Source organism: Bos indicus x Bos taurus, chromosome 2 (genome assembly GCF_003369695.1).
Source record: "Bos indicus x Bos taurus breed Angus x Brahman F1 hybrid chromosome 2, Bos_hybrid_MaternalHap_v2.0, whole genome shotgun sequence".
NCBI classification, from domain to species: Eukaryota; Metazoa; Chordata; class Mammalia; order Artiodactyla; family Bovidae; genus Bos; species Bos indicus x Bos taurus.
In genome coordinates, this window is record NC_040077.1 from 30375998 (window position 1) to 30394395 (window position 18398).

The 18398-nt window shown below is 42.0% G+C and overlaps 1 protein-coding gene across 1 annotated transcript in view; it reads left to right on the forward strand.

The window, feature by feature from the left end:
* Positions 1 to 958: 958 nt before the first annotated feature.
* GALNT3 (polypeptide N-acetylgalactosaminyltransferase 3) overlaps positions 959 to 18398 on the forward strand; it is a 51842-nt gene continuing 34402 nt past the window's right edge. Inside the window, exon 1 of the mRNA XM_027558840.1 lies at positions 959 to 1245. The gene's annotated coding sequence lies outside the window, so the exon portion shown is untranslated. The remainder of the gene's footprint in view (positions 1246 to 18398) is intronic.

Below are 18398 nucleotides of genomic sequence, written 5' to 3' on the forward strand. Positions count from 1 at the left end.
AGGTCATTTTAAGTCCTGGTTTCGGGTGTGTCAATGCTTGTCAGAACAGCAGCAGGAAGACTGAAACAGAAAGTTGTATCTATCATAGAAAGATTTAAAATTTGTCTTTCTTTCTTCTTTTGGTTTTGGGAAGAACAGCAAATCCCACCAGTTCCTTAGAGACTGCGTTCTCACTTCCCAATAGATGTTGGGTTTAAGCAAAACTGCGGAGAAGCAAGCCCTCTCTAGGAAACCTCAGCGTCTTTGCAAACAAGGACAGCGGGTTGTTCTCTACTGTCGCTGCTTTCCCTCTCATCTGGCAATCGGTTTGCCTTTCGATAGCAACCCAGGAAGGAGTGGCGCGCCCCAAATTCGCGAGGCTCTGCCAAATACCAGAAGCTCTTCTTTGGAAGACAGAGGCTCCTCCTTTGGACGTGAGGCGCCCCTACCAGAGCGCGCGCTTGCAGAAACGGAAACCACTAGCTGCGCTGAAGTGAGTCAAGTGATGAAATCAAGACTGCATGGGAAGGAAGCTCACCCAATAGCTCACGAACCTAAGTGGTGACAGACGCTGCTGAACTCTGCTCGTGGAAACCCTACGAGCCAACCGTCGCTAGTCATGAGGTGGTCCTCGGAGGCACGGGACACCCCGATCTCCGGACAGCCCACCCCTTCATTTTGGTAAAACGCTGAGGAAGACAAGTGTGTCTGAGGGATATCTAGATCCTCTGGTTCCCTAAGGACTCAGACTGTGTCCCGGTTACAAGGTGACCCCTGACATCAGGTCAGCGCAGGACTCCTCAGGGTAGACAGGCTGAGACTCGCCCGGAACGGAGAACCAGACTCGCCTCTCGCGCGGACAGAGGAGCCGCGCGGCGGCTGCGCGCGGCCAGGGACTGCGCCCTCGCCCCGAGCGCGGACCTCGGTCCTCACCTGGAGCGCTCAGGTAGAGCTTGGGCGGGGCGGGAGGCTGGCGCGCAGGCGCGGGGCGGGGGCCTCGCCCTTGCCGACGTCGCAGGCTGGAGCTCACCTGGGAGACTCCGAGAGGAAGCGGAGCCTCGGTTCGGCCTCTCCTGGCAACGCCGGAGGCCCAGCGGGAAGGCAGGAGGCGGCGGCGGAGGAGGAGCTGGACTAAGCGGCAACTGTAGCGACAGCAACCGGAGCCGTCGCCGCCGCCACCTGCACCTGGCGCCCGGCCCACGTCCAGCGCCCGCCGTGCCGCCGCTTCCCGCCGCCCTGCCCTGCCCTGCCCTGCCCACCCGCCAGGTGAGTCGGCGGGCCGGCGCTGGTGTCGGGGCTGGGGACCCGTTGTCCCAGGGCAGCATCGGAGGTGGGGAGGGGGGTCGGATGGACGCGGAGGCTTACGTGGCGGGGAGACCGGGACGGTCCTGGTGGCCGGTTGGAAATGGTCTCGAGAGCGGTGTTTCAGTTGCCCTTCGGGAGAGGCCGAAAGAGGTGCCCGAGGCCGGGGGAGGTGACGCCCCGGGGGTCACTCTGTCACCCGCGGTGCCCTCTGTAAGGAGGCTCCAGAAGATCCAGCCCCGGGCCGAAGTCCCGGGGGCCCGGAGCCTGTCCCTTTGAGGGTCGCGGACTGGGGGTGGGGTGGGGAGGTGTGAAGGGCAGGGACCGGGGCGGCCGCGCTTCCTCTCGGGCTAACAGGTTGTAGGTCTCCTCCCTCCCCGGTGTGGGTGCCGGAGCGGCGAGCCCGCGGCGGGAAGGGCCGAGCTTGGCAGACAACTTTCCCAGCCGGACCCCAGACAGTCCTAACTGGAAACCGCGGCCGCCGAGCCATTCGAATGGTTTCCGAGTGGTTTGGAAGGCGCTCTGTGGTCGGGACGCGGACATCCTTCTCTCTCTGTCTGTTTGGTCTCTGCACTTTTCCGGGTGCGCTCCCTAAGCCAGAGCTGCGCCCACTTTCCGGTTTGATCAAGAAGCTATTTTCTTCGTGTCAGGAGGAAATCCAACTGCCACTCACCGACCGCACACCATCTCGTTAAAGGACCTGTTGACTTAACAACCTGCATATCGCGGGTTTGGTCTGCCTGTGGCATATGACTCAAAGGTTCAAAAAAACTTTGTTTCAGGAACCTGCCACGTCTGAACCTGGGTGTGCCAGGCCCAAATTCCTTTCCCTGCCTAATTAGGCTTTTCTGAAGCCCAAGAAATGAGGGTAAAACCGGTGCTTACCTTAGATTTTTATTTTCTTTTCTTTCAAAGTCCATCGAACACCTTATTTTAAAATTGATCAAATAACTGTTTCTGTTTTAAGAACTCCATGGAGTTACCAATTCTTCTGGTTTTCAAAATACCTTATCAAGTGAACAGTGAACATAATTTGCTATAGAAGTTATGCTGCAATATTGAAGACATTTTAATTCAATTTGTATTATTAAAAATCAAAGTTGCTGCCTTTATTTGAGAGTTTCTGGTTGTGGGGAAATCTATTGCTTTTTTTACTATGCAAATTTTTCCTTGAATTTGTGGCTAAACTATGTAAGGTTAGAATCATGCCCTACAAATAAATTTCTTTAAATTTAACTTTTAATATCTGTAGTCTAGCATACATATTAGTTGAAACATTCTGAACAGTTTGTACCAAGCATCTTTCTTTTTGCATTGCTTTGACTAACATTTTTACATAGAAATTTTAATAATATACAGTCTCACTGTCTAGATTTTTTTAGTTCTATCTTTGCTAATTTTTTTTAACATAGTTTAAATTGAACACTTAAAATGCCTTACGAAACACAAATAATATTTTAAGGTGCAATTAAAGTTAAAAATTCAATCACAGCACAATAGGAGATTATTATTAATGACAGCTTTAACCAGTGCGTTTTGCTTTTCATAAAAGAGCCTCACCTTCCCTCTTCTCGCCATACAGAGAAATATATGTGCTAAATACTGTTTAAAAATTAGATATGGGTATTGCTCTCTCTTCTGAGGGGCTTCACAGGTGGGTCAGTGGTAAAGAATCTATCTGCCAGAGCAGGAGATGAGAGTTCGATCCCTGGGTGGGAAAGATCACCTGGAGAACGAAAGGGCAACCCATTCAAGTATTCTTGCCTGGGAATCCCATGGATAGAGGAGCCTGGCAGACTACAGTCTGCAGGGTCATAGTCAGACAGGACTGAGCAACTGAGCGCACACACATTGCTCTCTTGAGTGTATGGTATTAATTTAATCTTATTGATTATTGGGCCAGATGTTATTAGATTATCTTTGCTTTTAATTCTAGAGAGAAATGTAACATATCTGCATTATCTAGAGTAACAGTGTGTCTCATTTAAACTATCTGTAAAATAGAAAAAAATAATACTTCCCTAGATTAAGATAATGAGGACTTAAGTCAGGACTGCCTTCTAGCCCTACCATTCTTAGGATCCCCTTCTCACATTGGATATCCAGTCAACCCATCCATTTTGTGATGAACTGAAGCTGAGAAGAGATTCTAACTTCAGTTCACCTAGCAAGTTAATAGTAGACATGGCCTTATTTGAGTGACTTGACTCAAGACCCATGTTATTCACCACCCACCTTCTCATTTATCTTAAGATGTTTATCTTTCTGTCTTTCATATAGTTTGTAAGTCCTTTGTAATTACAGAACAGTCAATTGTTCTTTGTCCAGCTCTGATTTACTCTAATTTCTACTGCCCAGATGATGCCTGACTCCAGGGAGACTGAGTGAGGCTGTCAGTCTTTTCTCTCACTGTGAGCACATGTGTATTGATGATGATATGTGGCTTGAGATTTTTAATCCTTCCTTGGTATTTCAGAGCCACATTTAATTTTTTGACTCAACTTGGACGACATAATTTAGTCTTCTGATCTTTTATTATATTGGCTTAAAATGTATTTTATTTTAAGCCAATAAAACATCAATGTTTTTAAAACTTTTTTTTTTTTTTTTGGACTGCAGTCCTCAGAATTGCATTCTATTCTTCAATACAATAGCCTGAAGTATGTGTATATATAAATGAAGCAAGGTTTACAAGGCAGTACTAACCTTACAACTGGATGTTCTCTATTATTTACTGTAAAAAATATTGGTCCTAAAACACTGCATTGATTTTATGGGCCCAGATGGGCTGGAACCTACAATAAAAATGGTGATGTCCTATTGAATTTACATTTTTTTAAGGCTGATTTTTCTAGCAGTTTATGTCTCTCTCTCACACACACATTCACGGGGAAGAAAATCAAACTGTACTTTAAAAAATGTATAAAATTATACTGTAATCCTTATGAAACATTTATTGGATGGCTAGAGGCTCTAGGACCTGGTGCTAGACCAATCTCTCAAACATTAGGAACTGCATGAAACCTTATTGTACATCATTGTTATCTTAAATGAGTTCTCAGTATATTGTGGTATGTTTGGGGATAGGAAAAATTGGAAAGGTTTTTCTGAAGGGATTTCAGTGGTAACTATTATCAAATGAAAGCTTGAGAGAGAAAAAGAATTATGTCCAGCTCTAAGTGCTAACTTTTATGGCTGAGTTATATGGTGGGTAGAGGGTGAAAAATATTATTATAGTAAACTGGCAAGTTTATTCTTTGGTTTGTCGTTTGTTAATGTATGTTTTCCTTTTACTATGAAACAAACATAAGACATATTGTAGAAATCATACCATTTACCCACCCCCTGCAAAAACTAGATTGGGAAATTGAGAAATTTGACTGGATCCCTAAAGGACCTGTAGGGATGTACGCTTGGAAACTCTGATTGGATGATTAAGCCTTCCATAGAAGCTTTTAATTTTAACCTGCCTTCTGATTCCTGGTAAAAGGAATCTTTCTCCAAAAGCAAATATTACTGTTTTAATATTTTGGAAATGATTAATGCCCAGATCATCTTCAGATGTATTTAACTTTTTGGTCCATAGAATATAAAAATACATTTGTTATGCTAGATCTTTTATGACTGTAAAATCTTATTGAGAAAGAAATATTTTTAATCACCTATCTAATTACGCATCTAGTTAGGATCAGAATGATTAGTTTGTTATAATTTGAGTAATCAAAACACAATTACTATGGGGCCAATGCTGCTGCTGCTAAGTCGCTTCACTCATGTCCGACTCTGTGCGACCCCATAGACGGCAGCCCACCAGGCTCCCCCGTCCCTGGGATTCTCCAGGCAAGAACACTGGAGTGGGTTGCCATTTCCTTCTCCAATGCATGAAAGGGAAAAGTGAAAGTGAAGTCGCTCAGTCGTGTCCGACTCTAACAACCCCAGCGACCCCATGGACTGCAGCCTACCAGGCTCCTCTGTCCATGGGATTTTCCAGGCAAAAGTACTGGAGCAGCAATGAATTCAAATAGTGCCAGTAAAGACAAAAGACCAACATGCATTAACTTATGGCAAAGCAGAGACAAGTAGGACTCTGAATTCTAGGTCATTAGTGACTACTGGCAATTAGATGAAATCTTCTTCAGTCATTCTCTGGGTTGGCCTCATATTTTTGGCGCTAAACAGAGATTATTTTCCCAAGTACACATTTTTCCCCTATAATTGTTACAGTTTCAAACTGTCCAAACTAGTTTTTTCATCTCATCTATCCCATTGCCTGCTGGACATCTTTAAGATGTCATAATTACCTGAGATTATACATGTGTAAACCAGAACCTTCATCCCATCAAAACAGCAGCAGCAACAGCAAAAGACAACCTCTTTTACTTCCTGTATCTTCTTTATGAGCATTAGTACATTTACTGTATCTTATCCACAAATCCAAAACCAAAAGAATCTCTGATAACAAAAATTTTTTTGGTTAACTCATTTTTCAGTAGAATTCAGTACATTTGCCATGAAACCTGAGTGAATTGTCAGGAAGCTGTTTATCATCTACTCTGCTTGGTGGATGTGTCTGGCTGAAGAAATAGTTCTGTGCTTGTTTGAGTGTGTGTGTGCCAAGTCATTTCAGTCATGTCTGACTCTGTGCGACCCTGTGGATTGTAGCCCTCCAGGCTCCTCTGTCCATGGGATTCTCCAGGAAAGAATACTGGAGTGGGTTGACATGCCCTTTTCCAGAGGATCTTCCTGACCCAGGGATTAAACCCTCCTTTCTTACATCTCCTGCATTGGCAGGCGGGTTCTTTACCACTAGCTCCACCTGGGAAACCCCTCTGTGTGTGTTTGCTGCTGCTGCTGCTGCTGCTAAATCGCTTCAGTCGTGTCCGACTCTGTGTGACCCCACAGACAGCAGCCCACCAGGCTCCCCCGTCCCTGGGATTCTCCAGGCAAGAACACTGGAATGGGATGCCATTTCCTTTTCCAGTGCATAAAAGTGAAAAGTGAAAGTGAAGTTGCTCAGTTGTGTCCGACTCTTAGTGACCCCATGGACTGCAGCCCACCAGGGTCCTCCGTCCATGGGATTTTCCAGGCAAGAGTACTGGAGTGGGGTGCCATTGCCTTCTCCGGTGTTTGACTACATGGTACCATCCAAGTGCTGCTGGGGGATACTCTGTTATATTGGCTATGTAAACCATATCTCCTTTATAACATCCAAAATATCTCAATTTTTGAAACATATTAGGCTCCTGGGATTTTGGAGAAGGGGTTATTGATCTGTATCACCATTCAGGTGTCATGCCAGAAATCCAGAGGTCATTTTTTACTCTCATTTTAGCTTCTAGAACTATCAGAATACTGAATCTCTTTAAGGTTTTCCACCTATTTTTTTTTTTTTTCTTGTTTCACAAATTCCTCTCCTACTTCTACTGCTCTAGTTCAGGATCTCGTCACCTTTTGTCTTGGGTACCATAGTCCCCTGCCACCTGATATCTCAACGGATAGTGTTAAGCTCAAATCCATCCTCAGAAGAACCCCTGAGGTGCTAATCTCTTTAAAAATATAAACCTGAACTTCTTTCTCCTCTGCTTCAAATCATGTAATGACTTTTCATAGCTCACAGGATAGAGAATCTATGGCCCTTAATATGGCCCCACCAGGTATGACCCTCATTTAACTATGGATTTATACTCAGAATTTTTTATTTCAGCAACAGATGTCATCTGTTTGGTTTGTTTTTGTTGTTCCTCTGCACTGCTCAGAGCACCTTCCCTCTTATGTTTACTTCTATAACTTTTTCTGATTCTTAAGAGTCAACTGAGATCTCACATCATTTAGGATACTGCCACCCCAAGCAACATATACTCCACATACACCTGAGCTGGGTGAGGTGTCTTTTTATCATGTGACTTACATATGTGATATAATATAGTCTGCTGGCTCACCTGTGAACTCACACACAATTTTTATTAATAAATTATTTGCAAAACATGTAAAATTTCTCTTTCCACTTAAACTATTATGGAATAAAAATATTGGAGTAAAAATGGCACAGAAAGGAGAGAGAGGCATTGGGCAGGAAGAATATTTGCTTTTTTTAATAGACATTGCAGAAATTGGGAAGTAGGAAACATACTTAATTAGGCTATTTAATTTATATTGCTATTATTTCCATCTGATTTCTGTGAATTCAGTGTTATTTTTGTGCCTTTTGGTTCTGTTCCAAGATCTGGGTTTTACCATTTAGAAGTGAAAAGTTAATTTTGTGATTGAAATGCCTTGCAGCTTTTGTTTGCAAATATTCTACAATTGAGTACATTTGTATTGGTGAGAAGTTTGAGAGATCAGCTTTCACGTAAAGAATATAATGTAATTAGACTAGACCAGAAAAAAAAGATGAAAGATTCCTTCCTGGAAGTCTCCCTTCGCCAAGTTCTGTCAGTTTTACCTCTTAAATAAATATTTCTCAAATCCATCTACTTTTCTCTATTCCTAGCACTAGCATCTCTTGCCTGAACTTTGGCAATGTGTCCTCCCTGTTGCCTCTCTGAACTTCTTTCTAGTTGCTTCGCAGGGTACCTAGAGGGATCTTCTCAGAATATTGGTCTTCTTACCCAGCTGCTTAAAGCCTTTCATTGCCTCAGGGTAAGTCAAACTCCTTAAGATAGCCTAAAGGCATGGCTTGATTTAGTTCCTGCCCAGAGCACATCTCTCTCATCATCACTCTCTGTTCTAGCTCTCAGTTCGGTTTAGTCACTCAGTCCTGTCTGACTCTTTGTGACCCCATGGACTGCAACACACCAGGCCTCCCTGTCCATCAACAACTCCCAGAGCTTGCTCAAACTCATGTCCATCGAGTCGATGATGCCATCCAACCATCTCATCCTCTGTCATCCCCTTCTCCCACCTTCAATCTTTCCCAGCATCAGGGTCTTTTCAAATGAGTCAGCTCTTCGCATGAGGCGGCCGAAGTTTTGGAGCTTCAGCATCAGTCCTTCCAATGAATATTCAGGGTTGATTTCCTTTAGGATGGACTGGTTTGATCTCTTTGCAGTTCAAGGGACTCTCAAGAGTCTTCTCCAACACCACAGTTCAAAAGCATCAATTCTTTGGCGCTCAGCTTTCTTTATTGTCCAACTCTCACATCCATACATGACTACCGGAAAAACCATAGCTTTGACTAGATTGATCTTTGTTGGCAAGTAATGTCTCTGCTTTTTAATATGCTGTCTAGGTTGGTCATAATTTTCCTTCCAAGGAGCAAGCGTCTTTTAATTTCATGGCTACAGTCACCACCTGCAGTGATTTTGGAGCCTAAGAAAATAAAGTCAGCTACTGTTTCTACTGTTTCCCCATCTATTTGCCATGAAGTGCTGGGACTGGATGCCATGATCTTAGTTTTTTTAATGTTGAGTTTTAAGCCAGCTTTTTTGTTCTCTCTTTCACCTTCATCAAAGGGCTCTTTAGTCCCTCTTGGCTTTCTGTCATAAGGGTGGTGTCATTTTCTGCATATCTGAGGTTATTGATATTTCTCCCAGAAAACTTGATTCCAACTTTAGCTTCATCCCACCCAGCATTTTGCATGATGTACTCTGCATATAAGTTAAATAAGCAGGGTGACAATATACAGCCTTGATATACTCCTTTCCCAATTTTAAACCAGTCCATTGTTCCATATCCAGTTCTAATTGTTGCTTCTTGACCTGCATGCAGATTTCTCAGGAGGCAGGTAAGATGGTCTGGTATTCCCAACTCTTTAAGAATTTTCCAGTTTGTTGTGATCCACACAGTCAAAGGCTTTGGTGTAGTCAGTAAAGCAGAAGTAGATGTGTTTCTGGAACTCTCTTGCTTTTTTGATGATTCAGCACATATTGGCAATTTGATCTCTGGTTCCTCTGCCTTTTCTAAATCCAGCTTGAACATCTGGAGGTTCATGGTTCATGTACTGTTGAAGCCTGGCTTGGAGAATTTTGAGCATTACTTTGCTAGCATGTGAGATGAGTGCAATTGCGCAGTAGTTTGAACATTCTTTGGTATTGCCTTCCTTTGGGATTGGAACTGACCTTTTCCAGTCCTGTGGCCACTGCTGAGTTTTCCAAATTTGCTGGCATATTGAGTGCAGCATTTTAACAGCATCATCTTTGAGGATTTGAAATAGTTCAACTGGAATGCCATCACTTCCTCTAGCTTTGTTTATAGTGATGCTTCCTAAGGCCCACTTGACTTCCAGGATGTCTGGCTCTAGGTGAGTTATCACATCATTGTGATTATCTGGGTCATGAAGATCTTTTTTGTATAGTTCTTCTGTGTATTCTTGCCACCTCTTAATATCTTCTGCTTCTGCTAAGTCCATACCATTTCTGTCCTTTATTGTGCGTGTCCTTTATTCTAGCTCTACTAGCTTTTTTTCTTTCCTTTTCTTTTACCAAGTCCCTCCTGCCTTTAGGTCTTTGTGTCATTCTTCCTGCCTGGAACTCTCCTTCCCCTTTCACCCTATCTAGCTAAAACTTACCTTCTGATTCCAATTTAAGCTCTTACTGTAACTGGAATTTTTCATGGGTCTTTTTCCCCACCTCCAGCTATGGATTAAAGTGAAGACTGAAGCCTAAAGAGGTAAAGTCCTACTTAATTACTGGGAATATTACCTTAAATAAAATTAAAGTTTCCTCTGCTCCTAAAAGGAGCAGACTTTCGTATGTGACTCATATGTATAAAAAATAGATTTTAGTTATTAATGCCTTTATATTTTTACCAAATAACAGTAGTTAATATTTATTGTCTTAATAATTTTTGTCCTCAGTTACTATTTTACTACTGAGCAGTTATGTGCCAGGCATATTTTAGGAACTTACGTGAATGAGTTATTTAATTTTCAAAGCTGCTCTGTGAAGTGCATGTTTTTGCCCCTAATTTAGAGATAGGAAAATTGAAAAATAAGTAATTTTCCTCTATCTACAAGGCTAGTGAAATGTCAGAGCCAAGATTCAAATCTAAGTCATCTCATTCCAAATCCTATACTTCTCCTGACTTACATGTAAATAAAATTAAGTAGGATTTAAAAGATTCTGCAATAGCAACAGAAATCCTCTCAACCCTCATCTCTCCCAATCGTGCTATGAGAAGGCAATCGCTTTCACCTCTTTTAGATGTTTCTTCCCATTTTTACCTTTTGAAATAATATGCTTATACTGCTATTTCTTAATGTATTATTTTGACATTACCTACTGACTGCCCACATGGTAGATAAATCTTAAGCTTTTGCACACACATACTCACTGCACTCCCTACCTTGATTTGCCAATAGATGTCACAGTATAGTCTCACATTTTGTTGGCATTTTAGTATGTATTTATTGTTAAGTCTTGTTCACCAGTGAGCCGAGCAAGTCTATTATGAACATGCTTCCTTGTAGAATTTTTAAAAATCTTTGAGTTAATCATAAACTCACTTAAGAAAAAAGAACGTGTTTAGTTTTTCCATATATGGTTTTCTATATAACCCAACACTGTCTCAGTAAGATATTTTTCACCTAATCAAACCTATCAAATTCATGGGTCCCTTCCTAGAGCTCTCTGTCTTCTTGTTTCTGTTTGGACTATTGCTTTCTAGTCCTGTTCCATAGCAATTGTTTGGGCTCTTTCTTTGCTGACTTCTGACAGAGTTCGTATTTATTAGATACCATGACTTCTGTTGTTTTCGCGCTCCCTAATTTGGATGGAACACCCCCAGCATCCAGTAGCCCTTTTCCTTTCACTGTGTCCTTTAATACCCAGTTTTCCTCTCTGGAGGCAATTAATGCTTTTTCTTTTAAAAAAAAAAAAAAAGATGTATATATTTTCTCTGTTTTTGAAATGCAAATAAATTTTGCTTTTTTTTCCCCCATTTAACTGTATTGTGGAACTAACATCGTATCAGCATATAAAGTTGCTTCTTTGTTTTTAACTTTGCTTACTATTCCATCATATGACTCTATCATTATTTATCTAGTTCCCTTTTGGTAGAGTTGTAGGCTGTTTCAACATTTTGATATTAAAAAGAATGCTTTACCCTGGAGAAGAAAATGGTGACCCACTCCAGTATTCTTGCCTGGAAAATCCAATGGACAGGAGCCTGGTGGGCTACGGTTCATGGGGTCGCAAAGAGTCGGACATGACTTGGCAACTAAACAACAACGACAAACATGGAAGCTGTTCTTTTTTCTTTTATATGTTTTAGAATTTTCCATAATAGAAACTTCAATAGAAATTTTAAAAAAAGAATGCTTTAATGTAAAAACTTTACAGGTTGTCATTTCACTTGAATACTAACATGTGTGGGATAAATTTCTAGAAATTATTCTCATACTTGGTTGATACTTTGATGGAGATCTGGGTAGTATAAGACCTTGCATGTTGGATGATTCTGCATCAAATGGGGTAAGAATAAAGGGTAAAAGAATACGTGGGTAATACTGGTGATAAGTGGGCCCTTCTGGAGAGCCATTAATAGTGCAGAGAGGGTTTCTAATGCAAATTGTTTTCTTTGAGCTTTTGACCATGACATTTGTTTTTTCAGATATGACCCATCTCTTTGAACTTTGTCATCACCTCCTTTAGTGTTCATGGCTTCTTGCTCCATTACTTTAGCTCCAGGTCTACCCCTGAAGTAATCCAGAGCGGAGATTATGTTGTTATTTTTCAGTCACTTAGTCGTGTCCAACTTTTTTGTGACCCCCATGGACTGTAGCCTGCCAGGTTCCTCTGTCCGTGGGATTTCTCTGGCAGGAATACTGAAGTGGATTGCCATTTGCTTCCCCAGAGGATCTTCTTGACCCAGGGATTGAATCTGCATCTCCTGAATTGCAGGCAGATTCTTTACCACTGAACCACCAGGGAAGCCCAAGCATGTCATTACGTGGTCTTTTTCAGCAAGCCAAGAACCTATCTTTAACACACTTCACAGCTCAACAACCTTCCCAAACTCCACACTGATTTATTTGTTGAGTTCAGCTAACTCTTTATTTCCAAATCGTATCCTGAGCCTCCACACCTCTTCTGCTCTCACCTGGATTACTTTTACTAGTTTCCTAATTGCCTTCAGCCTCCTCTCTGGCTTTCCCAACCATCTCCCCTCAGGGGGAAAAAAATCTATATTCATCACAGCTTCAAGAGCAATCATTTTAAATTTCAGTTCTGATTAGTTCATCACCCTGCTTAAAATCCAATAAAACCTCTTCCCTTTGCCTGAAGGTTTAAGTGTAAATACAGATCCCACAGAATTAGGTACCCCTCCCTTCTCTACATGGAGCTTGGCATTCAACATGTGTTTCACAGGCCTCAGTGTGTGGTATCGTCCTGACAAAAATTGCCCTACTTGAGGTCATCTGTTGAAAGAAGAATTAAAGTTTAGGCTGACATTGTTTTATTTCCAACTGAAACATACATTAAAAGGATTTTTTCATACTTTAACCATAGGATGCAGAAATTTCAAATGATAACTGAATCAGTGGAGGGATATCGTGTGCTTCAAATCAGGCACATGTCTGGCCTAATCTTAAAGGAAGACATTGCTTTTATGCATAATTAAAATAAATAATGTTATGGATTTATGGAGAATATATTTTGTTCTTTTATATCTGGGGATGTGTTAGCTAATGGAAATGGGGTAAGTAAGGGAAATATATAAATGCTGAGGTGGAAGTTTTTTTTTTTAATTTCTAGGCTAGAGGGTTGGCAAACAGCCCTTGGGCCAAATTCAGTCTACCACCTGTTTTTGTAGAGAAAATTTTATGAGGACCAGCTATGCCCTTTTATTTATATATTGTCTATAGCTGTTTCTACACCATAAAAATAGAGTTGAGGAGTTGCAATATGGATGATTTCCGCCCACAGAGCAAAAAATATTTATTGTTTCGCCCTTTCCAGAGAGTTTGCTGACACTTTCTAGAGAGGAATGGAAGTTGAGAGCTTGAGAGCAAGTATTTACTAAATGAGTTGTACATAAACCTGTAGAAAGATGAATGCAGAGGGATAAAGGTTTGAGCAAGCAATCTTCACTTCTCCCCTGTTTCTTAATACTCTGAGACCTCAAAAGAAGAGTGCATGGACAGGCATATATCTGCAACTTGTGAGTTTTGGACCCCAAAAGGAATGTTTGATTGGATTTATTGTGTGCAACTTGCACACCCATCTTCCAACTGTATTCCATGACAAGGCCCCATGCACACTTCCTTCACGAAGATATTGAGAAAAAAACAATGAAGGGGCCCCTGCATTGTTGAAAAAATCTATAGTTGCTATCTTTAGTAACCCATGAGATTGGCTCCCTAATTTCAGTGGAGATGGTGGAATCCTATAGCAGCAGAAACCAAGTGGCAACATTTAACCACCAAGGATGAATCGGGTTACCTGTGCAATAAAGGAAAGCAGGGACATAGGTGTAATCAGAAGGCATTGGCCCTCAGATGGGGCCAAAACCCCAAATGGTTTTGTGGGTGAAGTCATCAACAGACTTCTGGCACTTTGTGTATTTCACAGGAGAAGCTCTAGATCAGGTAGCAAAAAGCTTTAGTGGCCACAGTTGAGCGTCATGACCTTTCATCCAGTTTCCAAACCTAAGTCAGTTCCCAAGTTGAGAGTGATTTGATTGATGTGCCGCCCTGTTCCCCTAGAGGAAGAGCACTGTGTCACTGCCTCAAACATATACCATAAACCTTTCTCTAAGCCTTTCCCAAAGGAACCTGTAGCCATTTGTTAAACTGCAGTTTGAGGAAAAGGAAATAATCATAGCTTTCACACTTAATTCCTGAGGACCAAAAATATCCTTGTGGTCCACCAGTGAAAATGGGGACTTAGAATGGATGTGGAGTATATGGAGTCTTAGCTCAAGCCTGACTCACGGTATGCTCAGATGGTCAGAAGATCCACTCTGTGGATCTTCCCCCAGTTTCTCAAAGTATAATTGGAATAGATATACAATATAACTATATTAGCTTTCTAAATCACAGGTCCAGAACCACTATGGTAGGGGACCTAAGTGGAAGACCTTAGGACTTTTCCTTTGTAAGACAGTAGATCAGAAGCAATGCTATATCCCAGAGGAAATTGTTGAGATTAATGCCACCATCAAAGGCTTGAAATAAGACTAGTGATATTTGTCACATCTCCATTTACCTCACTTATTTGGCCTGTGCAAAAGTTGGATAAATCTTAGAGAATGACTGGACTACCATAAATTTGGCTGATTCCACATTACAGCTGACCTTTGAACAATATGCAGGTAGGGGCACCAACCCTCCAAATAGTTAAAAATCTGAGTATAATTTATAGTCAGCCTTCCAACTGTGTAGTTTCTCTGTATTGGCAGTTCTGCATCCGCAGATTCAAAAAACCTCAGATTGCATAATGCTATAGTATTTACTATTGAAAACATACACGTGTAAGTGGACTCATTTATTTCAAACCCATGTTGTCCAAGGGGCAGCTGTAGTTGCTGACCCAGATATAGTATCTTTACTTGATCAAATCAGCACAGCCCCTGGCTTTTGGTGTGTACCTACTGATATGATGAATTTACCAGGACTACCAAAAGCAATTTGCTTTTATTTAGCAGGGCCAACCATATATTGTCACAGTTTTGCCTCAGGGTCAGGTTAGTCCTTCTGTTCTAGAAATCTTAATCATCCCAACATTCCACAAAACATCACACTGGCCTACTCTTGATGCTATTTTATTGATTGTATCCAATGAGCAGGAAGTACTTGGTACTTTAGATGTCTTAGTAAAGTATATGAGAACCAGAGGGTAATATTGATAATTGATAACCAGAGGGTAATATAATATTGATAACCAGAGGGTATATTACCAGAGGGTAATATTGATAATTCAGCCCCACAAAAATTCAAGGACACTTAAGTAACATTTCTGGATATTCAGTAGTCACTGTGCCCAAAAGGCCCTTCTGGATTTTGAAGCAACATGTACTACCTTTGAACATGCCACTTCAGCTTGTCTACAGAGTAACCCCTAAGGTTGCTAGTTTTGAAAGACTATCAGAGCAATAAAAGGCTGTGCAGCAAGTCCAGGACACATGCATACTGTGCTCCCAATCTGGCTATGTGACCTAGCAGAGTCAATGATTTTCTGAGTGTCTACAGGAAATGGAAAGTCTGTACAGAGCCTCTGACAAGCACCAAGAGCAGAATCACAGTGCAGATTTCTGAGATATTGAAGTAAACCTCTGACCTCTTTAGCTAACTCTTCACACTTTGACACACAGCCTTTGAAACATTTTTTGGTTTGCTACCAGGTAGATCCTGAATACATGAATGTAGGGTGTCAGTTTATCATGTGGGCCAGACTTCTCATCATTGAGTGTTGTCTGAGCTACCTTGCCATGAAGTTGGCCATTCTCAGCAACAATCTGTCATCAAGTGGAAATGGTATTGTCAGGAAGAGGGAAATGTCCTCCTCTGCTCCTCCCGAGTCCCTGTGACTGGACTAATAATAAAATTGACACGAGAGACTAACAGAAATAAAAGAAACAACTTTTAATGCATGCACACAGAGTTCTCATAGAAGATGGGACCTAAGAGGTAGCCAGAGTAGACATCTTTTACACTTTTTACACAAAGAAACAATACAATTTGTGAGGAATTGATAGGACAAAGAAACTTAGGCTTTGAGTGCTCAATTGGTCAAGAATCTAAACAATTTGGGCTGTAGTATTAAATTAAAGAAGTAACAAAGTGTGTGTGTATGTTTAATACAGGTTTCTTGGCCCCAGATTCCTTGTCTCTGGCAATAGGGTGTCCTCTACCTACAGAAGGAGAGCATGCCCCCATTTACATGAGAGATTTATTTCCTGCTTCCTGGTATACCTGGTATACCTGGTATACCTTCCTGGTATACCTTCCTGTATACCTCCTGGTATACAGGAGGGCTGAAGGGTCCCTCTTTCATTCAATATTTCTTTTTTTTTTTTTTAGTTACTCAGTCATGTTTGACTCTTTGAGACCCCATGTACTATAGCCCCCTCCAGGGTCCTCTGTCTATGGAATTTTCCAGGCAAGAATACTGGAGTGGGTGGCCATTCTCTTCTCCTGGGGATCTTACTGAACCCAGGGATCAAACCTGGGTCTCCTGCATTGCAGGCAGGTTCTTTACCATCTGAGCCACCAGGGTAGCCCAGATGTTTCATAAGTAACTTTAATTCAAAATAATATGCCATTGAGGCATATTTGGTGGGGAGGCCTAGCCCTCAGCTCCAGTAGTATGTAAGGGACAGAGCTTGTACAAATTTGGAAAGTACGAGCAAATGACTCAGACTCCTTTGATGGCAGCTCCTATTGTATTTCTCAAGCCTGGGTTACAGGGGAGTCTGCAGAATATGCTGGTACCATTCAAGAGCTGGTACCCAGCAAGAAAACTCCAGAAAAACATCTACTTCTGCTTTATTGGCTATGCTAGGGCCTTGGACTGTGTGGATCACAACAAACTGTGGAAAATTCTTGTGGAAAATTCTTAAAGAGTTGGGAATACCAGACCATCTTACCTGCCTCCTCAGAAAGCTGTATGCAGGTCAAGAAGCAATAGTTAGAACTGGACATGGAAAAATGGACTGGTTTAAAATTGGGAAAGGAGTATGTCAAGGCTGTATATTGTCACCCTGCTTATTTAACTTATATGCAGAGTACATCATGTGAAATGCTGGGCTGGATAAAGCTAAAGTTGGAATCAAGTTTTCTGGGAGAAATATCAATAACCTCAGATATGCAGATGACACCACCCTTATGACAGAAAGCCAAGAGGGACTAAAGAGCCCCTTGATGAAGGTGAAAGAGAGAATAAAAAAGCTGGCTTAAAACTCGACATTCAAAAAACTAAGATCATGGCATCCAGTCCCATCACTTCATGGCAAATAGATGGGGAAACAATGGAAACAAGAGAGTTTATTTTCTTAGGCTCCAAAATCACTGCAGATGGTAACTGTAGCCATGAAATTAAAAGACGCTTACTCCTTGGAAGAAAAGTTATGACCAACCTAGACAGCATATTAAAAAGCACAGACGTTACTTGCCAACAAAGTTCCATCTAGTCAAAGGTCCAGTAGTCATGTATGGATGTGAGAGCTGGACCATAAAGAAGGTTGAGTGCTGAAGAATTGATGCTTTTGAACTGTGGTGTTGGAGAAGACTCTTGAGAGTCCCTTGGACTGCAAAGAGATCCAGCCAGTCCATCCTAAAGGAAATCAGTCCTGAATATTCATTGGAAGGACTGATTCTGAAGCTGAAGCTCAAATACTTTGACCACCTCATGTGATGAGCTGACTCATTAGAAAAGACCTTGATGCTGGGAAAGACTGAGAGCAAGAAGAGAAGGAGGTGGCAGAGGATGAGGTGGTTGGATGGCATCATAGACTCAACGGACATGAGTTTGAGCAAACTGGGAGACAGTGAAGGACAGAGAAGTCTGGCATACTGCAGTCCGTGGGGTCACAGAGGTCAGACACGACTGAGCGACCAAACAACAAATTCAAGAGTGGATAGCTATAGCACTACAATTCTCCTCATTGTAAAGTGCAGTGGAGAAGGAAAATTCTCCCAGTCGGCAGAATTTTGAATGCTGCTGCTGCTGCTGCTATGTCGCTTCAGTCGTGTCCGACTCTGTGCGACCCCATAGATGGCAGCCCACCAGGCTCCTCCATCCATGGGATTTTCCAGGCAAGAGTACTGGAGTGGGTTGCCATTGCCTTCTCCAATGCATGAAAGTGAAAAGTCAAAGTGAAGTCGCTCAGTCGTGTCCGACTCTTCGCGACTCCATGGCCTTCAGCCCACCAGGCTCCTCCATCCATGGAATTTTCCAGGCAAGAGTACTGGAGTGGGTTGCCATTGCCTTCTCCAAGAATTTTGAATAGTAGATATAATTTGTATAGTGTATCTGAAATGAGGGATGCCAGCAGTAAAGGTGTATAATGAGCCATGGGCAGTTGCTCATGGTTCAACTGTATGGTCAGGGACTTAGGAGAAACAAGATTGGAAGATTGGTGACAAGGAATTTTGAGGGAGTGGTATAAGGATGGACTTTTCAAAAAGGAGAGATCCTGAAGAAATTCATGTCCCATCTGAATGCCCACCATAGAGCACC